Source organism: Nycticebus coucang, chromosome 9, assembly GCF_027406575.1.
Source record: "Nycticebus coucang isolate mNycCou1 chromosome 9, mNycCou1.pri, whole genome shotgun sequence".
Taxonomy (NCBI): Eukaryota; Metazoa; Chordata; class Mammalia; order Primates; family Lorisidae; genus Nycticebus; species Nycticebus coucang.
Window position 1 is genome coordinate 114,180,189 of NC_069788.1, and position 23,962 is coordinate 114,204,150.

Consider the following 23,962-nt stretch of genomic DNA (forward strand, 5'->3'; position numbering starts at 1 on the left):
ATCATTAGCTGCTCTCATCCAGTGCCAAAGTTTCAAATGCTATCCACACAAGAAATACTCTCAAGTTAAAAACTCTGGATAACATCTCTCCCAAGCATGTCAAACTTAAGCTGGTGCCACCCCCTGCACGCTCCATCCACCACAACGGTCACCACCACTGTGAACACAGCCCTCGAGCCAAACAGGTAAGGTGTCCTGGACCTCCCATTCATAACTCCACAGTCATCTAACAGTCACTCCTGCTGCTTCTCTCTGTGCTTCTGAGTGATTCCCTGTACCCTCTTCCTTAAAATGTAAGCTGCTAGAGGGAAAAGACTCTGCCTTGTTCACAGATGTGTCTCCTTCCCCGAAAGCACATGGTTAAGTCCTTAATTCACAGAGTTGAGTGAAAAACAGTCCTAAAAAAAACTTCAGACTCCACTGGAAGTTTTCCATATATAATTAGAAAACTAAGACAAAATTTACAAACACATTTTAGGCTACACAACATCTGCAGCTTAGGAGTGACAACAGACTCTTGCCCTGACACCCTCATTTTACGGATGTGGACCCTAAGGTCCAGAAAGTTTACATAGTTGACTCCTGATCCCGAGAACCCGAAGGTCCTAAGGCAAACATCCAACAACGCACAAGCGCCCCCTGGGTCAGTTACAGACAGGACGACAAATCCCACAGTCACTGCAGGAGCAACTGCCAAAAACTCTGCGTCCTTCTTTTACAAACTTAGCCCTACCAGAAACTACTATAAATTTCCAGGAGAGAAAGAGAGAGGGAAGCTGGGTGTCTGTAAATTAGTAATCAAGACCAGGTTCTGTATTTACTGTTCAAAGGTTCTTCATAAAATGCAGTAACACGAGGCCCCACCCAAAAGCTCCCTAAGGTAAACTTCCTGCTGGTATAAAGAAATGTATCACAGATTTAATCATTTCCTTGTCTCAATCTGAACACCCAGATATTTACAAGGCTCCTAGAATTTTTTCATTAAGCTCCTTGGACACAAAATTGAGAGGTCTCCCACGCATCAACAGCCCCCACTCCGACCCGGGCTGCTGCCACTGGTGCAGGCCCAGGCCAGCTGAGGCAGTGGGAACAAGCCAGCCCCGTCCCCACTCCCAGGACCATGATGAACGTATCCAGTGCTGGAGTGACATTTTACCCAACATTAGAAACCACTAGTCACCACTTAAAATTAACAACATAGCTTTTCCACAAACATCACTCCATCTACTCACAAACACCACCCCATGAACTACCCAGGACATCACCTTCCACATTTTTCAGCAGAATGTGGATGAAAAGGGACCCGATGCCTCACTGTAGCAATGCTGTCCAGACCGCACCCAAGTCCTTCAGAACAAAGCTCCTCTTTCTTTTGCATGTGCTAACTACATGGCCTCTTGGGAGAATATTGTGTCATCACGAACGTTAGACATCTCTGCTACAGCAGCAGCATTCGGTCACTCATTCACTACAGCGCTACACTGTCCTTGATATAAACAAATAGAGAGAGAGAGGGCACGGGGACAGGTGGAGAAACATGAAGCTTTGGCCTCTAGGAGCTCTGAGTGACTCCAGTGGGGTTAGGAGGAGGGCAGAATGACAGGAGAAAAAAATAATCCAAGTATGATAAGATAGTGCTGTCCACTTAAATCTGTACTGTATTTCATAGCCTGCAGAGTTTTCGTGGGGATTTGGCACCCCCAAGAATAATACTAAGCACTAAAGTTATGCTGGGGAAGCTGGGGTTCTATTTAGGAGGTCAGGGATGGTGGTGGAGGTTGAGATTCGAGTGGACTCTAAAGGATGGGGTATGCTCTGGGAGAGACTGAGGTGGGGGAGAGGGTATTCCAGAGCATTAAATCAGCACTTGCCACAAGGGCTTGGATATGGAAAAAGACTTGGAGAGCCAGGAAACCGGGAGGGAGCCCTTGGGTTCTAGTCTGGAGTAACAAGAGCTACAGATGAAAACAAGAAAGACAGTTAACCAAACGCAGGGGACTCAGAACTTGTAAAATGAATGACCAGCCACAAGGGGACAACCATCACTGAGCTCTCCCTCAGAGAAAGATGCAGCTCTCACAGGTACCAGGTGGAGACTTGTCATGACATATCTCCATAGTTCCTGTCCTCCAAGATCAAACTCCACCTTTAAATGCTATTTTATCCTCTCTGTATTTATTGCAAATGATTAAGGACTTTTTACTTGTCATTGCTATTAACACTTTGATACATATCCATTTTGGTACCTATTTCAATATAGTTCAATCTTTTAAAATAGGAATCATGCCTTTTATTTCTTTTGTGTCCCCCCTCCCCCCGAGAACCTAGAACAACAGTCATCATGAAAGTCACCCTACCAATATCATTGACGGGTTAGGAAATCAAAGACAACTTTAAAGGCATCACCTAACTACAGGAGAAGCCCGTGTAACACACACACCGTGCCTTTTTCTCTCTCGTCTTATGTGTCCTTGCTACGTGCCAGACGCTGCTCACGTCCCGTACATCAGCTCATGTATTATTCCTCATAACAACCATACAAGGTGTACACTATTAGTACCGTTTTACAGAAAGAGGGCACTGAAGCACAGAGAGGTGAAGAACCTTGTCCAAGGTCACAAATCTAGTAAGTGATAGAGGCAAGATGTGAATTCAGATAATCTGGGGCCAGAGTTAGGCATTAAACCCTACACATGATACTACCTCTCAAAATAACACCTTCTACGTGAAAACAAAAGGGCCAATTTTTATGCCTTCGGTTTTTAAGCTGTGGTTGCAATCACACACTTTTTCTGAAAATAGGACACAATGCAATATAAATCACAAAACCCCCAAGATGTTAATATGCTTCTACATAATGCATTTAGATTTGGGCACTGCATGCTGTTTTTATTAGGAAGTACATCTGCTCTTGGCGTTAAACACAACAAAATTAGCTATTTTATGATTACACAATAGGAATGTCAGTGTCATCATCTGATGAAACAGTGAATGATGAATGCTGCTTTAGAGAAATTCTTTAAAAAGACCAATATATTAACATATCAGAAGCTAAGCAAATATTACTTGACTCGAATAACCTGACATCTACAAAGACAAGAGCGTTCTTTACCTGTGAAAATAGTCAGTACTCACTTGGACCACGCCAGCAATCAATGGTGATTGGTAAATATCGACCCACAATGTTGGCTCAGAAAAAATCCCCCAGCAACAGTAATTAATCCTGACATGAATCTGGACTCTGAAGTGGCAATGAAGGGAATTGCTGGTTTCACATGATAATTAAGTGTTGTTCTAAGCAAGCACGAAAATGTTCCTGTAGAAATGTTCAAATTCCATCTATGAGTTACGAGATAAGACAAATTTGTCTTATCTCCCCCAAATTATTAAATACTACATAGGTCAATAACTATAGATCCAAAGCACTCACATGGCGTAACTTAATTCAACTAAGATGCAGAGCGTTGTTATGAAAGAGAAATTTGACATCAAAATATACGGAAAGAACAAACAACTATGCCCATTATGTTTGGTTTGTGGTGGGTCCGACACCAAAAGAGTTCATTAAAAACCAACTGGTCGATGTGCTTCAGCATATCAACATCCTTTTCAGTCAGAAACAGAGGCAAACACTAAGCAAAATAAATACCACTTTTTAAAAAGCATTTTAATTTAGTTCATAATGCACATAAATGTCAATTTCAGGCATAGTTTGGGGGTTAAAAAAATGTAATATGACCCTGTTAAGGGGATACAATTAGAACACAGTAAATTTTATTACTGTTCTTCCCCAGCAGGATTCTATTAATGACTGTTGTTTATCTACACAAATAAAGAGCAACCTGGGAACTGTCCTAGTTTCTTTGAGAGTTATCAACTGAAGCTAATGTTTCCTTACAGAGAACTCCACTCTGAAAGGCTACTATGAACCTGGCCAGTTCTCCCTGCTGTTTACACCAACACAGCACCATTTGTAGTACAGGCAACAGGAGCTCTCGGATGGAATCTGAGTATCCTCTAAGGCAGTGGTTCTCAACCTTCCTAATGTCGCAATGTATTTTCATTGTTAAAAAGGGGTCGCAACCCACAGATTGAGAACCGCTGCTCTAGGGAATCCCCCAGCAGTCCTCACTGTGTTCTTTTGTTCAGTAAAAAATTACACTCAGCCTTTCCCCTCGTAAAGAGCAAGGTAAAAATGAATTTAACCACAAATTCTAATCGAGGGCAATCCAGTAACAAAGTGAAGCTCTCTTTGGCAGTACTAACATTTCCTTCTTTCTGTCCTGCTCATCTTTAAATATCCCCAAAGTGCAGTGTCCTGAACAAGAAGCCCTCGTCTTTTCCCTTACAGTAGCTCAGAACTGACTGGATTATCAGTATATTACATTGTTACCTCTATCAACTCAGATACTTGTAAGAATTTATAAGCCACAATTGAGAAAATTTATTAGAGAACTATATTATGTCCCCTCATCACTTCTAAGTGTGTGACTGAAAACCTTCCTCAACCTCCCCTTTAAATTTGCAATGTTTTAAGCAATACAATGCTCGCAGCATGGCTCCAGTGTACGTGGGCTGTCTGCAAAGTATCTACTTTTCATATTACATGTCTGGATACTTTCTGGATGGCCCTCATATATACCATCCACAAAACAGCATCTATTCCTGAGAATTCCCTTTAGCCTCAGACACTGGTAATGGTGACGCTGGACACTGCACTGCCAGAGAGACCTCAAATAAGGGGTGCCTCTGGCAAAACTAAAAACTGATAGCAAACAGATGTATCAATTTCATTCTTTCACTTCAACTTCTTCCTGCAATTTTAAGTATCTTGACTCAAGGCAAATGCCAGTAGGCCATCTACATAGAACATTGGTAAATAAAACACTTCTCTACCTTATAAAATATACGCCCACCAAGGCTTCAGTCTTGTTCGGCCCTCAATACTACTGGTTTCATTACAGGGATAAATCCTACTACCAAAAGAATATTCTTTTGTTAATAATGGTATTTTTATGACAACGATGGACCCATGTCTCAAAAGTAAGTTTTAACCAAAACACTATATACACTGATGTGACCTAACATATAATCTTCATCCTGCTAAACACTGATGTGACCTAACATATAATCTTCATCCTGCTAATCCCACAAGAGTCTAAAATTCTAAATCAAGTGCACTATTCCATATAATGTGTAGAGTATCAAAATTCTCATTTGTAAAATGGAGGTAATAACTTCCTTAAAAGATGGTGAAAAAAATTAATTCAAGATATATCAGAGTCTTAAGCACTAAAGCCAAAACCATAATAAGGCTTTCATAAGAAAACACAAGATAATATTTGCAGGACTTGGGAGGAGAGGAGAGCACATAAAGGCTTCCTAAAACATTGAAAGTAATTAACCACAGCAGGGAAAAATAACCAGATTTCACCATGTTAAAAATCCTGTATCATCAAATGATATTATTAAATAAAAAGGAGGAATAGGCAAGCCACAAACTGGAGGAAAGGATGAATAAGGAAATCCTCCCAACTCGGTAATAAAATGTTCACTGCAGCTTGCAGATCACAGCCTGTTTCAGGTGAGGAAGGGGAAAGGTTGGCAGTCTCTCTCCTGTGAAGAATGGAGGGTTGGTAGCTAGAAGAGGAGAACAAACCGAATAAAAAACTACTGGAAGGAGTCAGGGGGATGTGAAGACAGTCTGAACTTTTAAAAAATATACTGAATATGGTGTAAGTTGCCATTTAAAATACTTTGAATTTCACATGGCCGTTTTGCTAGCCTTCCTATTAAGTTGATTTCAAAGAGCTTCTGCCCAAATTTCACACTGGACATCATTGATTCTTATTTAAATTTACTTATGTTTCGCATCAAGAAATATAAGGTTGTTTGAATGGAAAATACATTTTACTTAAAAAAACTGGATTCCTATCATATCCCATTTTAGGCATTCTCTGTTTTGCCTAACAACTCATCTACAATAACAGGCCAACACTGTAAGGATACAAAAGTAATATAAAACAGCATAGAGCTGCCAATAATTTGTTTTTTGTTTTTTTTTCTTTTTTTGAGAGTCTCACTTTGTCACCCTCTGTAGAGTGCCCTGCCATCATAGCTCACAACAACCTCCAACTTTTAGGCTCAAGCGATTTCCGTGCCTCAGCCTCCCAAGTAGCTGGGACTACAGGCACCCACCACAACACCGGCTATTTTTTACAGATGGGGTCTTGCCCTTGCTCAGCCTGGTCTGGAACTCCTGGGCTCCAACAATCCACCCGCCTTGGCCTCCCAGAGTGCTAGGATTACAGGCATGAGCCACCATACCCAGCTTGAGTTGCAAATAATTATTAAAAGTTTTTCAGTCATAATTCCTGAGCTATGATTTTACCTAATTATACATTTGGCTCTGTCTAGACATGCTACTCAATTGGGTTCATAAAGCAAAACACCCTACCCCACAAGTGCTGGCAGACCAATACATAATAAACACTTATTCACTGTAGTATTTTAGGACATGAAATTGATAGGGCTGCATTATTAATATGTAAATGTTGAGCACTTGTAATAATAAGAATTTTTTACATTTACTGTGAACTTTCATATGCAAATCCAAACATATGACAAATGACAGGTAGGTTAATGTGTGCCCACATTTTTTCACCTGATATACCCTTCCCTTCCTTTTCTGACTGTAAGTATAAAAGGATAACTTTGTTGCTATCCATGAATCATGCCCTGGCAGTTATACCACACAACAATCTTAGAGGCTATTTTATACATGTTAGTAAAAGAAGTATCTAAACTCTAGGGTTCTGCCTCAAGAGGACTGGCAGAATCTATTTAGACTGAACTACCAATTATTTAATAGAAAATGTTACCACACATGAAACAAAATAATATACTTTTCCCCCTTTAGCTGTAAAAAACACACACAAAACCCCACACGATTTCTAAGTACTATTAATACAAGAATACATGAAAGAGTTTTGACCAGAATAGTTAAGATGCCAAACCAACAAATATTGCTACAGAGAGAATAATTAGTGACCACCAAAAGGATATTATTTTAACATAAAACGAGAATGCATCCTATTACTGTAATATGTGAGGGGAGAAGAATACCTGGTATAAACAATAAAGTACAATTCAATATGGAAGTCCAGGCATTGAAGGCAAAGAGATGTGGGTTCAAATCCTTGCTCAGCCTCTTATAAACTACGTAACCTTGCAGAAACCATTTAGCCTTACTAGTAACATGAAGATACACAGTAACACCTCACAAGATAGTATTAAAGATTAAATAGGAAATGCAAAAGTCTTTTTCAAACTCCTGGGTATAAATACTGAGAAATATTAACTATACTATTATTGTTAACTTAAACTTTTTTTTTTTTTTTGCAGTTTTTGGCCGGGGCTGGGTTTGAACCCACCACCTCTAGCATATGGGGCTGGCGCCCTACTCCTTTGAGCCACAGGCGCCACCCCTGTTAATTTAAACTTTTCTCAATATGGATTCGCAATTACCAAAAGGCTATAACCTAACAGAATCAGATTTAATTGTAAAAATTACAGCAATTAAAGATTTCTACTTTATGGGGGCGGCGCCTGTGGCTCAGTGAGCAGGGCGCCGGCCCCATATGCCGAGGGTGGCGGGTTCAAACCCAGCCCCGGCCAAAACTGCAACAAAAAAAAAGATTTCTACTTTAGAAATTTTGTCTGTGGTCAAATAGCATTGAGGAAACCAACAAACAGTGGGAAGTGCCATTCTTCCTTTCTCCTAGTCCAAATAATTTAAGGGATGAGAAATAAAAATAAAAACAGTAATTAGAAATCAACCATTTTTTGGCCATCATTCAGTTAGTCAAACAATGGCACACATACAGGCGTAACAAAAGATAAAACTAAACAATTTCCAGGTAAAGTTACAAGCCTGAACATTCATTCCTCAACTTGCGGTTACACTATAATACAATGCTTTTCTGGGGAGGGTTATAATTATCCCAACAAATACCTGAACATGATAAAAATAGGAACATTGTTAAAAGGCACAGCATCCTACCTCACTCGGGCCTTCATTCACTCAGGAAGGACCTTGCAAGCTTCTACTCTGGGCCAGGCCCCGTAAAATGTTAGTAGGGCAACAAGGGCAACGCCTGCAGGGAGAACAGCACAGTGACACTGAAGAGACTGTGACATCAGATGTCCTGACTCAGGGTTCTGAATCTTCTTAGTAATAGGACGGTCAAAGGGAGTAACTGCACAGACAGAGCCAGACCCCAAAGGGCCCATCTGACCCGTGCTTTGTCTGACTTTTATCCTGAAAGCCTTGGTTTCACAACACACACCAGGTGTTGTTGATGGGTAACATTCTCCCTCGATTTTATTTACAGTACTCATTAATTTGATCCGTGTGTTTATTGAGTTATAATAAGATAAACTGTATAGTGCCTTTGCTCCCAACCAGACACCAGTTTCTAAGTGTCCATATTCTATCCATTCTCCAAACGGACAGTTCCAAAACCACCTTCTCCATACAGAATTTCTGAGTAGGCATCAGTTCAAAGTCATCTCTTGCTATGAATTCCAGTGGCACTTTGTTTGCACCTGTCTCATACCAGTTTCCCCTTACCTCTTACATCAAGGTCATCTTCCCACAAGTCTGAGATCTCCTTAACACTTAGTGCCTTCAGGACAGGCTCTGTGTCTGCATCCCCTAAGGCAAGACCCCACAGGAGCTTGTGTAGGTTCAACACAGGCAGTGATGCCTCCTCCTTACTCTCCTTAGGACTGAAGTTACGCCGTTTCTCTAATGATCAGCTATTGCTGGTACTACATTTTCTGATATATATGTCTTAAATCAAGACGCTTGCTTGAAAACATTTACTTAATATGATCAAGAACTCTATACAATTCCCTACATGTCCTTGATCTGAGATTCAACACCCCTAACACTCTTCTTCTATATATTACTGTTGCCCAGGAAATCTAAAAAGTTTACAGAGCTGTTAAATTTAAACCAAAGGTTCTAAATGCCATAATTTCCCACCATTATAATCCTAAAATCAGAGTTAGGGAATTTCCACTGAACCCTTTCTAATTATATGACCTCCCTCTAATCTTTTTCAGCCTTAATTTCCTCATCCATAAAATAGGTATAACATTGCCTGTCTCACAGTACCATTGAGAATTAATCAAGAAAATATGTATGGTGGTACCTGTCACCAAACCTGAGAATGTAAGACTTGTTCAGTCCCCACATTATTTGGAGACAGCAGACTGAAGTTTTGCGAAGTCTCCCTCTCCTAAGATTTATAATTCAATAAATCAAAGATCTCTAACTTTCATTTCATGGCTAAAGAAAATTTAGTATTAAAAACCAGGGTCTGGTCTCCGAAATTACAATTCTTTTTTTTTTTTTTTTTTGCAGTTTTTGGCCGGGGCTGGGTTTGAACCCGCCACCCCCGGCATATGAGGCCAGCGCCCCACTCATTTGACCCACAGGCTCTGCCCAAAATTACAATTCTTACACCAATATTCCATGTAGCTATTATATTCAGACTTAGTTCTACTTTCACTAAATTTGCTTGGAATTTTCTATTCTAGTGAGAGTCTTTTCGATCTAAGGTATTCTGAATAAAGCACAGATGAGTCATTCCTGGCATATCAGTCAAAGGACAGAAGCCAGAAAGCATTTCCTTTGGATTTCTTAAGTGGAATTATTTGATCAATAATTTAATCAGTCATGATGTAAAATGGATAGATGACATGAACCATTTCACAATTTCAAACATCCACTACACATGGAATAGAAAGTCATATTAAATCAGAACTTCAAGCAGCAAAATGTGGATGCATGACAAATTGTATCTATAAGAAACCACCCATTTAAATGACATAAGAACCAATACTGGGTCTTGAGATCTGAAAAACTTAGTGTACAATATATCCAATGTCAAATTAAAATAAAATTTTCTACAAATATTAAAATAAAGTCAAAGTAATGGAGATCAACATTTTTTCAAAAAACCTAAAATTCAGTAACACAAGATTTCCCCATGGGGAAGTTCTTCAGGTCAACGTGCTAATTCTCCCTAGTCATCATCATTCTATACCCACCAAACTGGAAGACTAAAAATAAAAAGTGCTGATGAAGACGTGAAGCCACTAGAACTTTCACTAATTACAACAGAAAGCTTTGCTGTGCCTACTAAACCAGAGCAAATACATATCCCTATAGCTCAATAATCCCATTCTTGAGTACAGATACCCGGCAGAAATGTATACATGTGCCCTCCAAAAGCAAAACAAGTATAGTAATATTAGTTATGAGGTCAAAAACTTCAACTTGCCTAATTTTTCTTGTTTTTTTTCAGAGACAGGTGTCTCATTATGTTACTCAGGCTAGTCTCAGATTCCTGGCCTCAAGAGATCCTCCTGCTTCAGCCTCCCAAAGTTGCTCGAATTACAAGTGTAAGCCACCACATCCCACTATAGGATCATTTTCTTAGAGAGATTTTGGAGTATTTTACATAAATACAGAGTCTTAGATAACATACTCTCCAGCTATCAAGTGACACCCTGAAAAATAAATTAAACCCATAAAATCAGCACCAGAGTAAGCAAAAATCAGTAAGGCCTCCATACAGAAATATGACAAAATATAAAAAACAAATAAAAAGTGGTACATAACATATTTTCATGTTACTTGTGTTACATGACATATGTTATAAAAATACAAAAATTATTATAGAAAAATTATGTAGGGTGGCGACTGTGGCTCAGTTGGTAAGGCGCCGGCCCCATATACCGAGGGTGGCAGGTTCAAACCCAACCCCGGCTGAACTGCAACCAAAAAAAAAAAAAAAAAAAGCCAGGCGTTGTGGTGGGCGCCTGTAGTCCCAGCTACTCGGCAGGCTGAGGCAAGAGAATCTCTTAAGCCCAGGAGTTGGAGGTTGCTGTGAGCTGTGTGAGGCCACGGCACTCTACCAAGGGCCATAAAGTGAGACTCTGTCTCTACAAAAAAAAAAAAAAAAAAAAAAGAAAGAAAAATTATGTAATAATGTTTAGCAAAATGTTAGCTTTACTTCTGGGTTTAGAATTAATTTCTAGCTTTAAGTTTTCTTGCTTGAATTTTTTACAATGAACACATATTATTTTCAAGGTTAAAACATAAGCTACAAGATCGGAAAAATATAGTCTGTCAAAAAGTATGGCAATGTGGGCTCTCCTGCACCTCTGGTGAGCCTCACCTCTTGCAAGCTTGTACTTTAGAAAAAAAAAGAAAAAGTAGGGCAATGTATGTATCCTTCCTGATTCACAGAAAAAATTAAATTGGTAGGAGAATTTTCTCAATATTAAGATTTGCTCCAAATTTTACCTCCACGGTTTTATCTGCCAGCAACTTACAGAAGCGAGTAGCAGAACAGGGAACGCAGGAGCAACATCAGGTCACCGGTGCACACACACAATCTCGCTTAGCTGAGCTAGTCCCCCAGCCCACCTCCCAACCTGGGCCAAAGGTGGTGATTTTATATCACATACACATAATAACTATAGTTATTGTTTAAAAATTTAATGGCCAGCCTGTCCACAAAAAACTATGGTCATTTGCTATTAGTAAAATCCTTTCTACTTCCTAAGATAGAATTAAGCATATCAGTATTTCATGGTTTTCAACTAAAATTGCATGACTTCCAGGTATTCTATCATCAGAACAAAGTAAGGACCTGGAAACTTCCCTGTTACCAGAGGTGTAGCCTTATGACTACCCTTAGCTATATTCTAGAGACCAGAAAAAGGAAAAGGTGAACTTAGCTTCCTAGGAGCTCAGGAGCAAATTACTTACTAGGTACCATTTTGCCCATTATTTCAATTACCCTTCCCAAAAGAACTAATGCCACTCAAACAAAGACCAAATAGGGTTTAATCTCCCAGCTAATCAAGCCACCCACATTAAGCTGAATTGAAACCATAATTAGAATCTAAATTTCCTGATCCTCTCCCTTCAAAGTAGCCTTGCTAATTGGGCAATTTAAAACTGGACCTTGGCAAACCAAAGAAGAACCCTTAGATCAAAACAGTGCCACCCTTTTGGTGTCCCTTTGGCTTCAATCCCCATGAAGGTCACTCACAGTCCTGCCATCAGTCAGGAGAAGTAAGCTGAAGAAAGAGCAAGCATTCCTCTCTGACAGTAAGGGCCTTATTCTCCAGGCCTAAATTCATGCAGGTAAAAATTAAGAAAGTAAACAGCTACATTTACACTCCTGTCCCTTTTTTTTTTTTTTACAATCGGATTTAAAATGCAGGCTATTATAAAGAGTGCCTTGGCTACAGCTCAAGGGAAGCAGAACATCCCTGACGTAAAATCATCACCTTTAGCTTTCTCTTAAGCCACTTCTTTTGGCCAGTTTCAGAAATGTCCTCTTTATCTCAACTTGAAAATGTATGTTTTCTTGTTCTAAATATCAAAGGGTCTTCAGAGTTCAAATTTCGGGGGCTTGATTCGCACTCTTATCTCTAGGCCATTTTAAGCGTGTCAACTCCTCAGAACACGACCAGCCCTGGGGGGGCTGTACCCAAGGCGCCATGAGGAAGCCACAGTATAGGCCCCTGTAAGTACAGAATGGTATCAATCTATACAGGTTAATAAGCACGATGACTTCATCAGCCATGTGATTAACTACTGCAGAACCACGCTGATATCAGACCCTAAACCCTAGCATTCGTTCAATGGATCACTCGACTGTAATGTAGCTACAAGGCCCTCACGCCACAGCAACCAGCAAGACAGCACTTCCCCCAGTGAGCTCACAGGCCAGCGATAACAACAGGGCATATAAGCAGAAATTATAACCAAAGGCACCCTACAATCATCATAAGCACTGTCATTTACTGAGAGCTTAGTATCTACTTAGAATTTTACATGTATTATTTCACTTAATAATCTTAATTACCCTATGACTTAAGTGTCACGAACCTTGGGCAAGTCATCTATTCTCTTGGGGCCTCAGTCTCTTCATCTCTAAAAAGAGAATAATGCCTACGCCACTGACCTGAGGTGAGGGTTAGGACACCCAAGGCACTTAGAAAACTTTATGGGACATAATTCTACGAGTATTACAATCATTGGTGTGGCTGCTGTTATTATCCACCACCAAAAGACGACCAAGAAAATGATGGCAATGTGGACAAAAGGTGTGAGATAAAGGACAGAGCACCACAAGGAGGAAGAAGGGCAGCTGCCACGCGATAGCTCAGAGCATTAAACAAGTCCCTCCCCTCCCCTGTCCGTAAAATGGGGATGACGCCCCATCCCCCAATCGCAAGCTCTTCTGGAGGCCACAAGAAAATATTAGCCACAGAACACAAAGCTAATGTCACTGACCACTGACCCCCATACACTTTGTAAAACAATGAACTTTCACAGTGAGCCACAAGCCAAGTTCTATGGACATTAAATAAATATTCTCGACAGCATTCTAACAAAAAATCAACCATGCATGCTTTGTAAAAATTCCATGGTAGAGGGCGGCGTCTGTGGCTCAAAGGAGTAGGGCACCAGTCCCATATGCCGGAGGTAGTGGGTTCAAACACAGCCCCGGCCAAAAACTAGAAAAATAAATAAATAAATAAATGTTATATTATTAAAAAAAAAAAAAATTCCATGGTAGCTAGATAAAAAGTAAACCATGGTCAACTCTTCACTACCTAGTAACCTTGAAGATCATAACTGGAGTGTTACACCAGAACAATAATCCTAACTCTGATGGAAGGATTTGCCATTGTTGTTTTTTGGTTTTTTTTGCAGTTTCTGGCTGGGGCTGGGTTTGAACCTACCACCTCCAGCATATGGGGCTGGCGCCCTACTCCTTTGAGCCATGGGTGCCGCCCAGATTTGCATTGTTTTTTTAAGCGGCATCCCTGGGGTGAGCTGAGAAACCCAAATACATCACAGCACAGCAGGTTTGTTTGGGGCCCACAGCAAAAGCTGCACAGCAGATCCACACTGCCTTTTATTTAGGCTATGAACATTTGGGTAAAGTGATTTTCAAGCTTTATTCTTCATTATGTCCTGCAAAGGTTCCTTTCATTATGATACTAATGCAAAAGTTAACAGAAGGCAGTTTCCAACTCAAGTTGCTACAACTTTAAACACATGACACCAGTGCCTCTGGCACTGTTTAAATCTTTTGGTCAGTAATTCAAGATCACAGACAACAAACAGATGACTCCTGTCCTATGAGGTTTTCTGAATAGAGGCCATCTCTTTCTTCCTGCAAGATCTACTTAATTCACCAGTTGGCAACGTACTACATTTTCAAATATGGTTTGCTACAAGGAGAGAAAGAAAATGCAATGGTTTCACCCTTAATGTGTCGAATGAAGGATTTGGGACAACAAAAAGCCATTAGAACATCCTGACTCAGTAATTCTTGTTCTAATAACCAAATGTTCATGTAAAAATGAACATACAAAAAAAAAAACCTATTGAAGATCTATTTGTAATAAGAGATTAGACAAATTAAAATGTGACAGGATGAAATACTGAGCAATTGAAAATGGTTATTTCCAAAAATTATTTCAATGAGATGGAAAATATTCATAAAAGTTTGCTAGACATAGCTGAATACAAAACATGTATAAAATAGGTTTCCTATTGTTTTTAGAAAATACTGGGTACACAGAAAAAGAATAAAAGCATTTAGAAAATATTACTGTTAGAAATGTAAATGAGCATGGTTATTTTTTTTTTGTCCCTGTTTTCCAAAAATTAGCTAAAAACTGCCTCTATTAATTACCTAGCTGGCAAAAACAAATCCTTTTAAAATAAAGAATAGACATGAAAACTGATTTGGTTATAACTGACAATTCAGTTAAGTTATCTAATATCTATGTCACTTACTCTTTGGTACAACTACTCCAATAACCGGGAAAGAAGGCATATTTTGCAACAGTAATTCAGGTAAGAAATAGCTGCCATCCAAATGTTATAATCAACAAATGGAAATATTTACACTAATCAGAATGTTTTATGTTTAAGTAGGAGACAATTATACTGAACAATATAATACCAAATGCACATCTCTGCACGGTACACTGGCACTTCGTAGTTAACCACCAGTACAAATAACTCGCCCATTCTCATCTGGGTACGGACAGATTCTGCCAGGCTAACATTAGACTCTGTTTCAAAATAAAATTCTTTTTTTTTTTTTTTCTTTTTTTTTTTTGTGGTTTTTGGCCGGGGATGGGTCCCGCATATGGGACTGGCGCCCTACTCCTTGAGCCACAGGTGAGAAAGAAACAGTACAGGTAAGAAAGACTACGTTTCAGTGCTAGATGATAACCTCTCTCACCTCAGTACAAGAAGAGACAGAAGAAAACTGCTTATCTTCCTTAATATATGGGATAGACATTCATCAACAAATATTCCTCCAAAAGGAAAACACTGTGTTTTGATTCTAATCCTAGACTCTCATCAAGGTCTTTGACAACTGAGATACGGACATAATTTTAAAAGGACAGTTTTTCTGCTTGTTCTCCTCTCTCCTTCTAAGACATTAGAAAATCTTGAGCTGAAGAAACAGATTTTTTCTAACCTCAAGGTAAGTAAAAACTGTCAGTGAAGCAATGTTGTCTTCCATTTACTGCAATTATTTCATACGAACACATTTTTCTCTCTCCAAATAAAATATATGTCCATTTTTAAAGTTCAGATCACAAATATTTTTTACTTAAACTTGGTGTCTCTTAACTTTCACCCCACCTTCTAACTCGGGCCACTACCTGGTCCTGGGGCTGGAGGAATTCATCCATGGTTAGGGTCTGGCTCTTACACGCACAGAGCAAGTGCCAAGAGCTCCCACACCAGGCTTTCATGGCAAGGAGCACATCACTAGCTTCTTTGTAATCTTCAAAGATGAGAGTACCGTTCATGATTCCTTCACGTAATACAAAAACTCCTGCTCAAAAGCATGGAGGAGGCAAAGTCTTTAGAGTCCAACTGTGTTCTCAGTGCAAATAAGGGGGTGAAAAGAATACACCTCCTGAGCTTGGCTCAGAGAGGCCTAATGTCAACACTATTCTCCAGGGACCAAGGGGGAAAAGGTCAGTCTTGTTTCTCACAGTCACTTTCAGAACACTAACCACTGTATTTGCAGAAAATAAATCACATCCAACCTCCCAGAATGAGCAAAAGAAATACCAACCTGGGAACAGTAGATGGGAAATAGTCCCAGGCATTGAAAAATTTGATACTTATTCATTCCGTGTTCTAAGAACCATGAATTAAGAGAATGTGGGAACTTTTTACCTTTTTCTTCTGAAGTTGCTCTGATTTCAAAACATTATCCTATAACCCCAAAGAAAAGTACAAAATGGAAAACTTTTATATTTTCAGAATGAATGCTAATTTGATTGAGAAATTTATACTGATCCCGTTGAAGTAAATGAGTCCTTCTTTGTGTCCACAGAGCACGGAGAAGGGCTGTAGCCCCACGCTGTCTGTAAAGGCTTCATGCACCGAAGAGGCGGAAGTGGGTATTACTTTCAAGAACATGAATTGACTCATGCACTTGCTAAGTACGAAGGTCTGACAATTAAGTTGTGAACTTGCCACCACCTGCTTATGTTGGCAGCACCGTAGGAACAACTCGCTAAAGCTTCATGAGGTTGGTGTATCAGCATCTTACAGCTGTGTTCATGGTAACGTGTGGCGGTATCTTGCTGAGTGCCATTCGTTATTATGTTTTCATTTGCTATCACAGGATGTTGAGATTTGAATTAGGGCAATGAACAAACATACATAAATTTCTTGTTAAACTTGGCAAAAGAGGAAGTGAAATGAGGGACATGTTAGTCAAGTTATGGGGATAATGCCATGAAGAAAACAGCAGTGTACAAATGGATTAAGTGTTTTCTTGAGGGGAGAGGAAGCAACCCTGATGAAGGAAGGTGGGGGTGGCCAGTAACAGCAGAACTGAAGAAAACTGCAAAAATTCATCAATTTGTGAGCCAGCCCTGTCAGGACACCAAGTAAACACTGACAGAGAAACAGTTAAGAAAATCTTAATTGAAAATCTTGGCATGAGAAAGGTGTGGCTCTTGCATCACAACAATGCGCCAGCTCACATGGTACTGTCTGTCTGTGAGGGAGTTTTTAGCCAGCGAACAAACAACTGTATTGGAACACCCTCCCTACTCACTTGATCTGGCCCCCAATGACTTTTTCTGTACCTGAAAATAAAGGAAATAATGAAAAGAAAACATTTTAATGACAACTCAGGACATCAAGGGTAATATGACAATAGCTCTGATGGGCATTCCAGAAAAAAAATTCCAAAACTACTTTGAAGGGTAAAATAAGTGATGGCATCAGTGACTAGCTTCCCAAGGGAGTGCTCTGAAGGTGACCATAGTGATCCTCCACAATGAAGTATGTAGCACTTTTTCTAGGATGAGTTTGAGAACTCAATTGTCAGACTTGGTATACATAGAGAAGAGACCTCCTGGTTCAGAGTACCTGAACATAAAAAATGGAATGTTCTAACACTTCATGACACCTATCCTTCACTAATGTCTTGTTCTGCTTTCCTTTTAATGACTGTAACTGGACTGCCTGGACAGAAACTGATAACTGAAGAAAAACGTGTCTGAGACCCTTCGGACTTCACACATTATTTATCTCCTATAGGTCAAAGAGGTAACGTGTGTGACTGTAGGTTCCTCTCCCTTTTACCTAGGCAGGTGCCAAGCAGTACACTCCACAGACCTGTGCATATGTGGATTCCCGTGCTAGTTATTCTCAGCAACAAAAATAAACTCCAGCAGATCCCTGGGGAGAGTGTGGCACCTGTGTTATAAAGGGAGTTCACCCTCCTGACTTCCTTTCTTCCTTAGAAAAAGCCTGTTGCAACTATGGCTACAGCTGTGTGGGTATTATATATACTTATACTATAAGTACATACATAAATGCCATTTAATATTTTAAGTTCAATTGGGTCTTCAAGTCTAAACTCTACACAGTAGAAATTATTCTGCTTAACCTGTTTAACACAACCATCTCATAATGAACAAGAAAACGCATTCCGTCATGACAGGGGGTTTCATCAAAAGGTTCCTCTGCAGGCATACAGTGGGTGGCAAAAAAATGAAAATATATATTTAAGAAAAGAAAAAACTGTATTTAAATTGTAATGATCAACATATATTAACAACAAAAGATGAATACAAGTCACGGTGAGCACTTCTTGTAGTTGCAGAGTCAAACGTGGCTTGAGTATTACATTAAGACAGTTTTTTTCTTTCTTAAATATGTATCCTTTTTTTAGCACCCTCTTAATTTGATGGCTTGCCAGAGGTCATAGTGCATAAGCCATCTCAAGTACATTAAATATTGGTAGCATCCTCTGCTTCTGGCAGAGATAAACGGCTTCCATTTGGAAACATTTCACTTTATATTTATTCAAAAACCCATCAGAAGGATTACAAGGAACTACAAAGAAGTATACAAAGGTAAAATTCTTTACCAATAACTAAATTTTACCAGTTTCTAAAACTTACATATTGATTAGCCCAAAAAACTTTCATTAAAAAATGTGAAACATAGACAGTACCTAACATACCACTACGGTCTTCTAGATAATTCAACAATTATGTCCTTCGCACTGGATAGTAAACTGCAAAATTGTAGAGCTGAATTGTGAACAGATAAATATTTCCAGAGAGAGAGAGTAACACTGTGATATCTTCAAATTTCTTATAGTATCAAAACCAAATCTTTGGGACTTTTTGAACCCAAGAATTGTAAAGCACAAAATTTATCTCCCCACCTACCAAGAACGATGTCCAGAAGATTCTAAGGATATTGCTATAACCTCCTCATTATGTACCATGCCATATATTATCTTCAAGAAAATCTAAGAATTAACAGAAAATAGGCTCTTTCACGATGATCAAATCTTTAAATAATTACTTTTCATATTTTCTTATTGCCCTCAGTTAAAAAAAATTTAGTATTTACATAAAATTTCTCCATTTATTTCAATTTCGCCATTAAATGTTAATAAAATAACATTTTCCATAATTAATTACTAGAATTAGAAAAAATAAACTCCAAGTTGCGGGGGTGAGGGGGTCATTACTGTTCCACGCTTTGGCAAACCTTCTTCTACTTCCATCTTCACTCTAGGCTGAGTCAAGTAAATTAAATCTTGGCTAGAAAGAAGATATGTTAATTTAGTGACCTTTACTGTAGCAAAAGGAAGAGAATGTTAATACTAAATGTTCTGAATTTTTTTTAATTAACCCGTAAGATTTTATGTATTTTTAGTTATTTCTGATCTATTTGGTTATTGTATCTAAGAAGAATTTTAAAGTACCATTAACATTTTGAAGCAATATAGATAAAAGCACTTTAAAATATTTTATCACTTTTATCACTAACCAGGACAAAGGACTCTTAATTAACAACCAGTTTTTTCATCAACTACAATAGCCACTCCATATGAAAGATGATCTAAGATCCATCCAGTGTTCCTTTGCTATGCCCCAGGCACTATACTCAGCCATGGAGAGGTGATGTTGATTGAAGAAGACAGACATAGCACTCGACTGCAGGAATCTACAACAAACTTCTACAGCACCTCCTCTCGAAAATGTGCTTCATAATCAGTCCTAACTAGTTGTGAACAAATTTCCTCCTTACATTGACAGTAATAAATGGGAAAATTTTTATTATGAAGTATAAAAAAATAATCTTCTCCAAGGAGCAGTTATGATGGCTATGCTATTATAAATAATCTAGATGGCTAAAGATTCACCAGGATCCTTTGGGAACTTCTGGGCAAGAATACAGAGACAGAGGCCACCAGAAAGGCTGGCCAGAGCTGGCTCTTTTCTGGTGCTAAGGAAGCCAGCCCAGGGAAGGCTACAAGGCGGCCCATCTAAATGCTCTAGCCAGCTTTTTACTCCCTGGGAAGAACTCCCTATGCAAGATTCTGGATCTGAAATAAATTCACAAATAACCTCCATCTGTGGCAGAATTAGTGGCTGTGCTTGAAGCGAGTAAGTTGCAGAAAGGCCATTGTTCCAACAGATTTATGACAATACCATGTGTCCAGTCATCTCATAGCCATGAACTGAGTTGACAAGATTCCAAAAATTTATACTATCACAATTATAGTCCATAAAATAAACAATTAGTTTTAATGATCTTTCCTAAATAGTAAATTGAGATTTGTTTTTTTTTTAAACACTGAATCTTAACTTTCCTTAGCCATACCTTTTAAAGAATCTAGAAACATCATCACCATCCAAGGTTTTGTTTTTTTTTTTAAAAAGAAAAGAATCCAGAAACAGATTTAGTTTTATGCAAAGATATAACTAAAGACGAAATTCAAGTTTGGTGTTTAAAAAAAAAAAAAAAAAATCACCCACCTTCACCGGCCACAAAACCATCAAATGATTTCTCAACACATGCATAAAAAGGGTTCAGATTCTTTTTTTTTTGGAGACAGAGTCTTACTTTGTCTCCCTCAGAGTGCCGTGGTGTCACAGCTCACAGCAACCTCCAGCTCTTGGGCTTAGGGGATTCTCTTGCCTCAGCTTCCCGAGTAGCTGGGACTACAGGCGCCCGGCACAACACCCGGCTATCTTTTGTTGCAGTTTGGCCGGGGCCGGGTTCAAGGCCGGCACCCTACTCACTGAGCCACAGGCACTGCCCAGGGTTCAAATTCTTTAACCAGTAACTCTGAGTCATAGACAAGTCAGCTCTGACCTAATTTTTTGAACCCATTTCCCTCTATACAATTTCACACATTCATCACTCCAGGCAACCTGAACTATTCTTTCTTATCTGAATACACTCTTTGCTTTAGTTTCTTCTGTACCTTGCCTCGTATATTCTATATGCATTAAGTGTCCCCAACACTACTCTACAATTCCAAACTGCATCTACCCTGCTATGCCTAATTCAAGGGCCACCTCCTCCTTGAGCATGTGCCAGAGCCTCCTGTAAGAACACTCACAGTGTGGGCTCCCTAGGTAGTCAGAACATGAGCTCTGAAAATACCTCCCCCCTTTCAACTCTTCCATGCACTAGATAGGCCTTGAGTAAAATACCGAGCCTCACTAACCTCAATCAGAACAACACAGGATCATAACAACTACTTTGCAAAGTTTGGGGTTTCTGAGCAACATTTACTGCCATGGGCTCCTATCTCAATGCTAAGGATTGCAGACGGTCTCACCTTTGAAAAGGAACTCAAGAACCTTGACCCTTAGCTTTCTCACTGGTCCAATGGGAGGAGCTGCACACATTTCATAACAGAACAATAATAGAAGAGAGTCAGTGGGGGAACCCTTGCCCCTAATCCTGGGTCTCTACACTCCCACATTCCTTCCTCGGGATCACCACCCTTCCACCCTCTGGCTCCCACTGCACCCTGGGCTCCCCTTCCCATGGTATTACTTGCTTGCTCCATCAGAAGTGCCTCCTCAGCTGGCACTTTGCCTAGACTACTTGGCATTCAAGCAAGGTACCCTGACAAATAAATACATTAGAAAAACACTCTGAAGCAATGGTTCTCAACCTTCCTAATGCCTCGACCTTTTAATACAGTTCCTGTGGGTTGCGACCCACAGATTGAGAACTGCTGCTCTGAAGAATGCCAATGAAAATCAGAACATTTAAGAGATTCGGAGATGAAAAACAAAGGAAATGCTTATTGAAATGTTACTTATTCTTTAGGATCCAGTTCAAATAATGATTCTTGGAACTGATCAAGTGCCTACTAGAGAGAGTACTATCACAGGTATACAACTGGGGACTTCTGTAGTTTCCCCCACGAAGGTCCCTTAACCTTGGAGCCACCATCACACTTCATCAATTCATCTGTAAAAGAATCTATCACACCCTTCCCTGAATTTTAATTTTATCATATTACTTACACTACAAGTTAGAAGCTCCAGGAAGATAAGGCTTATGTATGATGACCTCTGTTTCGAATACATTCCCTGTCCTGTCTCCCCATAGAACAGGAAGTAAACAAATGGAGAGCTCAAAGCTTCTAAACATAAATCATGTGATTCATCGCCTTAAATATCCCAAAATCAGGCTCGGCACCCACAGCACAGTGGGTTATGGTGCCAGCCACATACACCAAGACTGGTGGGTTCGAACCCAGCCCATGCCTGCTAAACAACAATGACAACGGCAACAAAAAATAGCCGGGCATTGTAGCAGGTGCCTGTAGTCCCAGCTACTTGGGAGGCCGAGGCAAGAGAATCGCTTGAGCCCAAGAGTTTGAGGTTGCTGTGAGCTGTAACACTAGAGCACTCTACCCAGTGCAACAGCTGAGACTCTCTCTCAAGAAAAAAAAAAAAATCCCAAAATCAAAGTTTGAATAGATCTAGACAGCCTTCTCACATCTAGCTAAGAATTCACTAAAAGTTTCTCAAAGTCAAAAGAGTAAGCTTTACCCGAATAGGGTTTTCATTAAAAGTAAAAAACCGCAGCAAACAGTAAACTGAAACTAAAAGTGAAGAAGAAACAAAACCTCTTTCTGTCCTACCAAAGTTCACAATGTCTGTGATACATTCTTTTCCCCTCCAGCCAACTACTTTTCTTAGAAAGATAAATTAATGCTTTGCATTCCATACTTGCGAGTAGTTATAAAAATAAAGTAGCATACACTATGGTAGAGGTGCACTAAGTTATTAGTCACATTAATGGAAGTTGAGTTATAGGATACATTTTGACCTCACTGTTGTCCAAAATGGGTATCACCTCATTAAAACATCTGTTTCATATCTCCAGCATTTCAGAACCAGTAAACTCATGACAAAATGGAATGCTCCACCCCACCTTATTTTTATTTATTTTTTTTTTTATTTTTTTTTTTTTTGGTGAGAGGTGGTAGTAGTGAGAAAGAGAGAAAGGTTGTGATTCTAGAATAAAATATGGACTTTCCCCTTCCTATCAGTAGCACATTCCTTGACAATGTTAAAAGAAACAGAAGCTTCAGTTTAATTCTGAGTTCACTGAAGCTTGAGAAGCCAAATGCTGAAAGAAATTCATCTGGCAAACCTGCAGTGTTTTGTGGGGACCTGCTCAACCATCGAGTCCTCCTGGGTGGGGCCAGCTCAAGACCTCCTTCCGAAACCAGAGGTGAGCTCTCAGAAAGGCTCTCCTCAAGCTAAAAGTCAAGTCAGTTAATCAAATCAACAAACAATAAGCAGGAAAAAGCCAGAGGGGGAAAAACCTGATCTCCGGAGATTTTTGGATCAATTCCAAGAACTTTCCTTCTCCCACTGCCAGCAGCACCTATCAATTCCCATAGTAACCAGCCCACGGCTTTCCAACTGGGGGGGTGGGGGAGGGGGGCGGCAAGCTGCAGGCAGAAGCTCACGACTGCAGGACCCAAAACCCCAGGCACCAATCCAGCGGTGCCTCGGCGGCTCAAACCTTCAGATCCTACCTGCTCATTCTTTAATTCCCAGATTCCCTGGATGGTTCTCTCCTTTTCTTTCTTCAACATGATGCTGAGACAAAGAAGAGAATCTTTCTCTAAAACTCTGAACAAAACAATTTTCTATTTTGTGATATACTTTTTGTTCAGGTCTATTTGGCAGTAAGAGCAATCATGGCCCCTTCACTACACTGTGCATAAATGTTTACTGTGGAACCCTTTGCAATGGAAGTAAAGATTACAAAGACATTGGTGGGGGAGGGGGATTAGGGATTTCAGATCTAAGAAAAGGAATGAGAAAGAGTAGGTAAAAGAGCTCTGAAGTGGGTGGAGATGACCTTATAGTCAAGAATAGGATTCATTAAACTGGCTGGTCAGAAGCAGGAACAGCACAGAGGGCTGAGGTTCTTCCATCCACAGCACACTCCAAGGATGGTGCGATCAGGAACCAGGGCTCCTTACGGTGATTTCAATGGAGAAAGAGGAAATTA

General features: G+C 39.7%; 1 protein-coding gene across 15 annotated transcripts in view; it reads right to left on the bottom strand.

Annotated features, from left to right (window-relative positions):
* The window catches only part of SIPA1L1 (signal induced proliferation associated 1 like 1), a 434,009-nt gene that overhangs the window by 289,766 nt on the left and 120,281 nt on the right, over nt 1-23,962 (bottom strand). The window contains exon 1 of one of the 15 annotated variants that reach the window (XM_053601217.1): nt 1,266-1,510. The exons of the other annotated variants lie outside the window; for them this stretch is intronic. The gene's annotated coding sequence lies outside the window, so the exon portion shown is untranslated. Of the gene's footprint in view, nt 1-1,265; nt 1,511-23,962 lie in introns of those variants that run through there. 15 annotated transcript variants of the gene reach the window in all.